At 48.8% G+C, this 8,893-nt stretch overlaps 1 long non-coding RNA gene across 4 annotated transcripts; it reads right to left on the reverse strand.

Moving 5' to 3' along the window:
• Nucleotides 1-7,710: 7,710 nt before the first annotated feature.
• On the reverse strand, nt 7,711-8,395 carry LOC117190918. 4 transcript variants are annotated; one of them, XR_004473885.1, is made up of 3 exons: nt 8,161-8,395; nt 8,000-8,098; nt 7,711-7,941 (listed from the first exon to the last, which is right to left on the reverse strand). It is a non-coding gene; the product is annotated as an uncharacterized LOC117190918 (long non-coding RNA). The 4 variants fall into 4 exon arrangements; XR_004473884.1 differs by having other exon boundaries at nt 7,712-7,941; nt 8,000-8,107; nt 8,161-8,262; XR_004473883.1 differs by having other exon boundaries at nt 7,712-7,941; nt 8,000-8,107; nt 8,148-8,252.
• Between the last annotated feature and the right edge of the window lie 498 nt (nt 8,396-8,893).

The raw sequence follows: 8,893 nt of genomic DNA on the forward strand, positions 1-8,893 counted from the left end.
AGCCGCAAACAAATTGCTTTTATATGTATGCTCATGTGTGAGTATCTGTGAATATGTTGCTCATCTGTGTGCGTGTCATGTTTGGGTTCAATTGCAGATTAGTTTCGTTGCCAGTTTGTTCTCTCTTATTTTTATTTGGTTGTCTTCCTTTGGTTTTTTTTTTCAGACGCCCAACCACACATAATAAAAAGCCACATGGGCGTAGCCCTGACACCTACAAAAGGGGCTGTGCGGCGACTGCGGCGGCTTGACTGGCAATTAGAATTGAGAGCAAAAACTTTGCTGCATCTCATGCCTGCCCCCGAAACCATCAACACAATTACCACCACTCCTGGTGGTACAGTCTGCGATGAGCTTTTGTTGTCTGCAAAGTTTGCCTTTGACACGGGGTGGTTACGCCCATCGCCCTGCCCTCATCAGGCATGGTGCCCTACCCGCAGGCCCCCCTCAGTGTCCACCTGGGATGGCTGGAAAATGGAATCCATTCATTCAAATCTATGCGAGTGTCGGTGTCTGCGCTGCTTGTTCAACAAAATTGAAAATTAACTATAAATTCTATGTGGCAAAACATGCAAACATGTTTGCGGAAATACCCAACAGACCCTGGAATCTGAGGCGGAGATCGGGCCTGCCCCAGAGCGGTGCGGGGCGGCAACCTTGATGAGGTGTCAACCGAGGCAAACACCTTGATGACATCGAACACCCCTCATAGCACCATGGCACAAAGCGATTCATTGTTGCGAAATTTAATGCAAGAAATTCATTAAAAACGAGGGGGAACGTTGTGAGTTGCTGCGGACACCGCAACTCTACAGTTATACCCGATACTAAGTCAGTAAGGCTCCCCTCCGGCAGACGCCGCTAATATTAAACGACACGACAAAGAGTGCGTGCGAGAGAGACAGAAAATCAGTCTGAGCGTGACGTCGGGGGCTGCGTAGCCAGTGCAAATTGATTTGTTCCTTTTGGCTATAAAAATTATCTGATCTGATCCAGATTCAGCAATCTGATAGATATGGTCGTTATCTATGATTCTGCGTTTTTAGTTTTCTCGAATCTGCAATATTGTGGATGCAACAGATTTTCGTCCTTTGTGGGGGCGGAAGGGGGTGAGGCGAAATTTTGAGACACACGTTTTATAGTGAGATCTAACAGGAGTGCGGATACCAAATTTGGTTACTCTAGCCTTAATAGTCTCTGAGATTTGTGAATATCCCCAGATTTTCATTCTTTGCTGGGTCGGAAGGGGGTGTGGCGAAATTTTGAAACAAACTCGTCTCGGTCCGATATATTAGGAGTGTGGATACCAAATTTGGTTGCTCTAGCTTTTGTAGTCTCTGAGATCTAGGCGCTAATGTTTTACTCAAAGCAAAGCCGCCTATGCTACGTGTGTGTTAGAGAGAGACAGAGCGAGAAAGAATGAAATTGTTTTCTTGATTCTGGCTATAATAATTATAAGATCTAGTTGAGATTTTACACTCTAGAACATATAGTCATCCTCTACGATTCTGCGTTTTTGGTTTTATCGTATCTTTAAAAATGTGGATTCCACAGATTTTCGTCCTTTGTGGGGGCGGAAGTGGGCGGGGCGCAGTTTTGAAATATTTTTGTAGCAGTGACATATCACAGAAGTCTGAATCCAAAACATCGTTGCTCTAGCTCTTATAGTCTTTGAGCACTAGGCGCTGAAGTGGACGGACAGACGGACGGACGGACAGACGGACGGACGGACAGACGGACAGACGGACAGACAGACATGGCTCAATCGACTCGGCTATTGATGCTGATCAAGAATATATATACTTTATGGGGTCGGAAACGATTCCTTCTGGACGTTACACATCCACTTTTACCACAAATCTAATATACCCCAATACTCATTTTGAGTATCGGGTATAAAAATGTATCGGAAAAATGGAAACATAAAATATTTTAGAATTCGAATAAAAAATGCATTAGGGGGATAAACGAACTGCAAGAATTAACATATGAACATTACTAGCAGTCTCTACTAGTAATATTGAGAGAGATCGCCCCCAGAGCTCACCAAGTTTACTAACAAATCCATTCGTCTCTTTTCTGAAAAGCGATACTAAAAAGACAGAGAGAAGCCTGTCTTCGGATCCCATACGAATCCGGGCGGTTACGTATAAATAAATATAGTATAATGACCGAGTGCCGGGTATAAAAGTAGAGTCGCGGCCCTTAGCTCACAGCGGACCGCTCGTTTTTATACCCGATACTCAAAATGAGTATTGGGGTATATTAGACTTGTGGTAAAAGTGGATGTGTGTAACGTAAAGTATATATATTCTTGATCAGCATCAATAGCCGAGTCGATTGCCCCGCCCCGCCCACTTCCGCTCCCACAAAGGACGAAAATCTGTGGCATCCACATTTTTAAAGATACGATAAAACCAAAAACGCAGAATCGTAGAGGATGACTATATGTTTTAGAATGTAAGATCTCAACCAGATCGTATAATTATTATAGCCAGAATCAAGAAAACAATTTCATTCTTTCTCGCTCTGTCTCTCTCTAACACACAGGTTTCATGGTCGGTTTTGCCAATTGCAAAATATGAGTTCAAGGATCTCAGAACCTATAATAGCCAGATCAACCAAATTTGGTATCCACACTCCTGAGATATCGGACCTTGACCGTTTCGTGTCCAAATTTCGCCACACCCCCTTCCGCCCCCGCAAAGGACGAAAATCTGAGGCATCCACAAATCTCAGAGACTATTAAGGCTAGAGTAACCAAATTTGGTATCCGCACTTCTGTTAGATCTCACTATAAAACGTATATCTCAGAATTTCGCCCCACCCCCTTCCGCCCCCACAAAGGACGAAAATCTGTTGCATCCACAATATTGCAGATTCGAGAAAACTAAAAACGCAGAATCATAGATAACGACCATATCTATCAGATTGCTGAATCTGGACCAGATCAGATAATTTTTATAGCCAAAAGGAACAAATCAATTTGCAGTGGCTACGCAGCGCCCAACGTCACGCTCAGACTGATTTTCTGTCTCTCTCGCACGCACTCTTTGTCGTGTCGTTTAATATTAGCAGCGTCTGCCGGAGGAGAGCCATACTGGCTTAGTATCGGGTATAACTGTAGAGTTGCGGTGTCCGCAGCAACTCACAACTTTCCCCCTCGTTTTGGTATAAAGTGAAGCCCTGCAAAGGTGCCAAGTACAGGGGAGTAACGGAAGGGAGGCACCGGTAAAGGGGCTAACCCTTATGAAAAGTTGCTGCTCAAAGGGTTTTTTCGTGCATAATAAGTAAGTCCCATGTAAGTTTACTCTTACTCTTCGAAAAGGTATAGTGATTTTGAACAGATGCTGACAAAACAGGGAAGAAACTATATGTAATATGTTCTTGTCCAGCATTTATACCCGTTTTCACGAGCTTCTGCCACATAAACGATGGGTCGGTAAGGGTATCTGAGACCTCGGTCCCAAAGGATTACCCTTCTTTCTGTTTTTTTTATGTTCTGACTAAGTGCTTTGGCCGAAAAGGTACCACAACCACACTCCACCCTTTTGCTAAGGAAAAGCAGTGTTAATTACTAAAAGAGGAATACTAAAAGAGGGAAAGTGGCAAATGGAAGCGAAGCAGCAGAGGCAGAGGCAGGAACAATCAGACCGACTTAACTAATAAATTCATTCGTATACTCCTCCCATACGCATCATCGAGTTGAAGCGGAAATCATTTAAGCTGCCAAATCAGTCGGGCAGCTGGTCCAAACAAAAGAGAGTTGGCCAAAAGGTGCCGCATTCTCCATGGCCGTGGAACGGCCAACTGGCTGGCAGCCCAGTCCCATCCAGGCCAAGCAGAGGGGCCATGGGGCAAAAAGAAAGCGATTAATATTCATTCAGTGTCGCGCGTATATAACTTTTTATTTGCACAGTCAAGGCAGCAGGGTGCGGAGGAGGGTGCGCTGCAAGGGGTGGAATGCTGAAGCAGGCGTCGGAAAGTATGCAATGGAATTCGGCGCACGCAGCGGCAGGTGTACTTTCGTGTGTGTGTGTGTTTGTGGAGCGTGTTGATGTGTGTGTGGGGGCAAAGCCAACGCACAATTACATACAACAATTTGTGCTTTGTTTCGCTCTGTGTGCGTGTTTTTTTTTTTTTTTTGTGCGACTACAGGAAAGCTTCATGCCGACTCAGCCGAAGCCGAAGTGAGGGACTCTAACCGCTCTAAAACCAACCACACCTATCCCGGATCCCGGCGGTACTGTCGCGAGATATTACTTCGCCGGGGGGAGATGCCCGTAGGGCTCTTCTCTTAATAATCTCCTTTATCTCCTTGCATTGCGTGCTCTTTCTTCGCGACGCAGTTTGGTAGCCATAGTTCCGGCTAATCTAATCGCGGCCCAGTTTCCTTCTGACTCCAGCAGGCATTCTGCCAGGTTTGTCACCGCTGGCATTCTTCCAAGCCCGAAATCTTGGACATTCGAAGAAGCAGTGCTCTGCGTCTTCGATGACCCCTGCGCAGACCACGCAGAAGGGGTCGTCCTCGTGCTTAAACCTATGCAGGTAGGCTTTAAAGCAACCGTGTCCTGTCAGCAGTTGTGTCAGGTGATACTCCACTTGTCCATGGCTAAGGTTCAGCCAACTCTTCAGGTCTGGGATTAGCCTATGGGTCCATCGCCCTTTGCTGCTGTTATCCCACGAATCTTGCCATTGCAGGATTGTGCGCTGCCTTAAGGCACCTCTGGTGTCCTGGTCCGTAGTCCCCAGGGTTCGCTGTGCCCTGATTCCTGCGGCTTATCTTGCCAGCAGATGGATGGGAATCATTCCTGCTACCACAAGTGCGGCGTCTTGGGATACCGTTCTGAATGCGCAACACACCCTCAGGGCACACAGCCTCTGGACTGCGTTGCATTCTCGGGCATATGTTTTATGCTTCATTGCATCAACCCATATTGGTGCAGCGTACAGCAGCGTTGAGCCAACTACGCTCGCTAGTAGCTTTTGCCATGGCTGTTTCGGGCCTCCGGTGTTGGCCATGATGCGGGATAGGGCCACTGCCGTCTTTCCTGCTTTGCTGCTTGCATACGCCATGTGATGCTTGAAGCTGAGTCTGTGGTCAATCATGACCCCCAGGTACTTCAGGCTTGGACTGGAGCTAATAGTGCAGTCTCCAACTCGGATCGTGGCCGACTCCACTACTTTCCTGCTGCTTATGAGCACCGCCTCCGTTTTGTGGGTGGCTAATGAGAGATCCCTCTCTGATAGCCATGTTCTGGCTCTCTCTACCGCGTCGTTGCAGATTTCTTCCGCCGCTTCTTTCTGTTTTGCCACTACGACTATTGCTATGTCGTCGGCAAAGCCTATCACCGTGGCGCCCATTGGCATATCCACCTTGAGGATTCCATCATACATGATGTTCCACAGCAGCGGGCCGAGGACCGATCCTTGGGGAACTCCTCCAGTGATTTGGTGCTCACGTGTCCCCTTATCCGTCTCATATATGAGCACTCGGTCTCTTAGGTAGGTAGTCCGCGATGATATTCTGCAGATACGGCGGTACTTGAAAGTTTCTCAATTCTTCTAGTATGTGATCCCAATTGGCAGAGTTGAATGCATTTTGGACATCGAGTGTTGCCACTATGCAATACTCTTTGGTCCCGTACATCCATCGGGTGCCATCGATAGCTCGCTTTGCTATCTCACATACCTCGCCGATTGCGTCCACCGTGGACCTGCCTTTGCGAAACCCCTGCTGTCTCGGTGAGAGCTGACGCGTTACTGCCTTCTCCAGCCTGGTGTGGATTATGCGCTCGAGGATCTTACCCACTGTGTCGAGCATGCAGAGTGGTCTATAGTATGATGGCTCCTCGGTCGGCTTGTTCCCCTTGGGTAAGAGGACTAGCCGCTGTCGTTTCCATGGTCTGGGGAAGGTCCCTTCGGACATGCACGCATTGAATAAATCCACGTACATTTGTGGATTGGTCTCAATAGCCGTGCGGAGAACGGCATTTGGGACCCCATCAGGTCCTGGTGCTTTGCCGTTCTTGATCCGTTGTAGAGCTTCGAGGACTTCTGCTCCCGTGGTGGCTTCTATTTCAGGTGGCGGTATTCTATCCATCACCCTCCGGGCTGCCACTTTCTCTGGAAATAGGGTTTCTACTATGTTAACCAGCAGATCTGCACACATTGGCGGCGGGGGACTGAACGCTCTGTGTGCGTGTGTGCGTGCGTGTGTGAGTGCGGGGAGTCCAAATCGCCAAAGAGCAATCGTGCAACAGCAACAGTAGGTGGCACAGCCCCAAAGATGAAGCGAAGGCAAAGGCAACCAGACCTGCTGCTGGCCTGCGGCAAGTCAGCTTTGTGCCGCTGACACCTGCCTTCCTACCTGCCTGATCCCCAAATTGGATGCCCAAACATCTGCCCAGAGGGACGAGGGGAGGGCACAGGCAAAGGCAAAGGCGTTTAGTTTTCAATGTGAAAATTGAGAAAAATTGCCAAACGAGTTGGTAAGCGATATTCTCCGTTGTCTGCCCCCGAGAGGAATAGGGAGAGAGAAAGAATGGGACTTGCACTTGGTCGGATGCCAGGTGAGGCATGTGCCCCAGCGCCAATGCCAGCCCGTGCCCTCCCCTCCCCCCACTTATTGCAAGTTTAGTTCGCTTTGTTTTGACAACTTCTGGAAAAATGCCCTGGGATCGGAGTCATAGTCACAAAGGCACAAAGCGTTTCGTCAAATAAAAACGACAGAGAATTTTTGGCTTCAACTTACTTCCGTTTGCCTTCTAGGAGTGCGCTCTACGCTGCAATTGGAGACCAGGCCCGGAGAAACTGCTGCCAGCCATAAAATTACGATCCAGCGGAGAGCAAATGACTCGAAACAGTCGCACGGACACGGCCGCCAGGGGCAGATTGGGGGGACGGCGGGGCTAACGGCAACAACAACACGTTATTTACATAAAAATCCTGCAGCCCATGCTAAAAACGTTTATCCCTTTTAGCCCGAAAGGAGAACCGATGCGGGAGGGGGCACTCCCCCGCAACAATGCCTGGGCAACAACGCGAAGACGGACAAAAAAGGACATTCTACTAGTAAATCCTTCTATATACAGATAGAACAGATAAATAGTATTCCGAGCCTGTGTGCACATTCCGATGGCCAAGTGTATTTTGTTTTTGGCCAATTGGTTCGACCGAATGATTCATATTGCCATTTTGTCGCTTTTTCTGTATTTATTGTTTGAATAAATATAATTAAAAAGTTTGCATAACATTTGTAAATATTTGGCCACAAATAAAATGCATTTCATATGAATACATTTTCTACAAAATCAATATATGTTTTGCGGTTACGGCTGGTCAGTGCCGACCTTGTTTCGTGTGTGTCCTGACATCCATGTCATCCGGGCGCTGTCTATCCTGTGCCATGGCTATGGCTATCTTTCGCCTTTTGTGCGACAGCATCAGCTGATTACTTTATCACAAAAGCGTAAAATGAGCCACGAAAGGGGGTACAGAAGGGTACTGCCCCACACACACATATGGTACTTACACATGCATAACTTAGTCCTGGCAAGAGGCATCCACGTGCTGCATTCAATGACTTTATCGACTGCTAAACGTCGCTTGGCCATTTTGATGAGGACGCGGACTGTGCCACATGCTTAACCCACTAGTATCTGCAAACACACACTCACACACACACACGTCACTATATTTTCGCGTGTGAGTTGAGTGTGAAAAAACCCGGGTCGGTCGCGCGCCTCCGTTGCTCCTGTGTTTGCGCCGCGCTCCGTGTGTCTGCGGAGCCGCCGGGGTTGGAATAGGCCCTGGGCTGACGAGGTACCGTTCTGGCTATCAGGGCAGGTCGAGCTCCTCCTCGTTGTGCCCGCCTCCGATCCAGGCTGGCGGTTCTTTTCTTCCGCGTCGGCGGTAGCAGCCACTGAGTGAAGTGACTGGCTATAACTCAAAGAGAAAGTGATCAACGGTAAGCGAGCGTACATCCACCCATACTTACCCTATGGGCGCGATGCCTACTGAGCTTTACTCTGGACTCCTGGCCCGAGCAGACCGTGTCCAAACCCAAGAAGGTCGTCAATCAGGATTTTAAAGCAATCTGCCATGGCTAAATTAATTTGGGATTTTTCACTCAAACTCCAACTCACTCATAACACTCACGAAGCTCCCGGGGTGAGTTTCTCTCCTCCTCTCACCGGCTCAAGATGGATGGCGACGGAGTTACCATGTCAGGCAACTGAGTTGCCTGCATCGCGCGAGTATGCGTAGGTTGCCCGTTTTAAGGCCCGACATAATGCACCAGTTGCCTCAGCTTCTTTAGGATGAGCTCCACGTTTTTCTGTATGTCTATTTTCCTGATCAGAGCAACAGCTGCTGACCAGGGCTACAAGACGGCGATAGCCTACTCATCGCAGGCGTGTCCCACCGTCAGAGGGCGCTGCTACGTAGCACGTAGAGGAAGACGAGCACCGGCAGATGGCGCTGCATCCTAGAAGTATACCACGACTTTTCGGCCTCCTCACCACGGGTCTATAGGATGTGGCAAAGTGGAACTGATGGGGATATTTAGAGGCTCACACTGCACATCGGCGCTTTCTGAGGCCATCGGGTACACAACGGGTCCCGGAGCTGTCCTCCTGCCAACCCCAGCGCTACGGCGGCGTACCTTTAACGGGACGCTGGATACCGAGAAGGGGCGGTATAACCCCAGCGACTATCGTCTGGATGAAATTCCCGGCCATCGCGGGATGCCCCGGATAAGCCTTTATAGTGGACCCATCGGTGCCATAGGCGCCTTGGTAGGTACTATACCGCCCGTAACACCGAGACCAGTAAGGTGTTACGTACGACCCACGGCGTCGGCATTCTATGACCTGAGTAGGCAGGCTGAACC

The sequence above is a fragment of the Drosophila miranda genome (assembly GCF_003369915.1).
Source record: "Drosophila miranda strain MSH22 chromosome Y unlocalized genomic scaffold, D.miranda_PacBio2.1 Contig_Y1_pilon, whole genome shotgun sequence".
Classification (NCBI taxonomy): domain Eukaryota; kingdom Metazoa; phylum Arthropoda; class Insecta; order Diptera; family Drosophilidae; genus Drosophila; species Drosophila miranda.